Source organism: Elephantulus edwardii, unplaced genomic scaffold, assembly GCF_000299155.1.
Source record: "Elephantulus edwardii isolate Elephantulus edwardi_28Jun2011 unplaced genomic scaffold, EleEdw1.0 scaffold00229, whole genome shotgun sequence".
NCBI lineage: Eukaryota > Metazoa > Chordata > Mammalia > Macroscelidea > Macroscelididae > Elephantulus > Elephantulus edwardii.
Genome location: NW_006399979.1, coordinates 3,536,099 through 3,537,359, shown reverse-complemented (window position 1 = coordinate 3,537,359; position 1,261 = coordinate 3,536,099). Strand labels below are relative to the sequence as shown.

At 42.3% G+C, this 1,261-nt stretch overlaps 1 protein-coding gene across 1 annotated transcript in view; it reads left to right on the top strand.

Annotated features, from left to right (window-relative positions):
* The window catches only part of LOC102866969 (interleukin-1 receptor-associated kinase 1-binding protein 1-like), a 40,907-nt gene that overhangs the window by 5,775 nt on the left and 33,871 nt on the right, over window positions 1-1,261 (top strand). The window lies entirely within an intron of this gene.

The following is a 1,261-nucleotide window of genomic DNA, read 5'->3' as shown; positions in this document are numbered from 1 at the left end:
AGTGACAAAAAGGAAATACAACTGACAGCTAAGGAAGCAAAGGAGGATGGAGCCTCTGGGTTCAACCAGCCATCCCCACTGGACCCACCTGGGAAAACACTTTGCAGTCCAGAGGGGAGCAAATGACAGGAAAATATCTTCTAACAGAGCAAGAAGGCAAATAGCTTTAACCCAAGACCACCAGTAAGGTGATAAAGCGTCCTCCCTTTCCCCCTTTATATCTACGCCCCTGTTCAGCATGAAGAAGCCAGAGAGTCGGCATCCAATTCCCAAATCAATAAGACAGTTGGTTTAATTACCATTGGAAAATGCTTGTCATTCCTCTGTAGGATCTGGTCCCCTCTGGACCCTCATCATTTCCTTCACCTGCTCCCCCCACCGACCAAACTGCAGCTCTGCAACTGCATCCTGGCCCATCCTCACCTTTCTGCCCCCAACCCTCACCTCCTTGTACCCCAATATGTTTTTCCCAATAAAAAAAAAATCCAGTACACCATTCCTAACCCCAGAAGCTTTCAACTAATGATAAGAGGAGGTAGGGAAAAGACCTGGATTTCCTTATTCCTTAGGCAACACTGAAGCATGTCTTCCACACTGATTCTCAGAGTTCCTCAGTTGGTTAAAGATACAATTGTCTACAGTGTTAACCACTTGATAATATACCCATAAATGACTTAATTCCCTTCTTGTCTCACTTGACACTACCCTACTGATTTTTCTTAGGATTGCTTTCAAAATTAGCTACTTATATTTAAATGCTTGCTTGATGATTGGCCTTGTTATTGTTGTTATGTGCCTTTGAGTTGCCTGTGATTCACAGCGATCCTATGTACAATAGCCTAAACCCTGTTCTATCCTACACCAATCCCATTGTCACCGATACATCTGCCCCCATTTCCCTAATCACTAAATCAAGCCATCTGTTTAATCAAATCACTCACCATGATGTGGCACAAGATGTGTGTTGGTCATAGTCAACTAGGTGGCACTTAACAACAACATTTAATCAAAATCTTTACTCTCTTCCTTCCCGACATTTGCCATTGCGAGTTGTAAAACAACCCAGTGGTAGATGGAATTTGCTCCAGGACTTAAGAACAATAAATGACATAGTTGAGCCTCTACATCTTGTGGTTCCTAACCTTTATACTATAATTTACAAAGTGCTAGTCAATAGGCCTTTTATTGTAAGAACTACCTTCCCTCTGTAACTTGATTTGTGGCACTATTAGAGCCTCTACCTGGAATATTATTGCTTTTC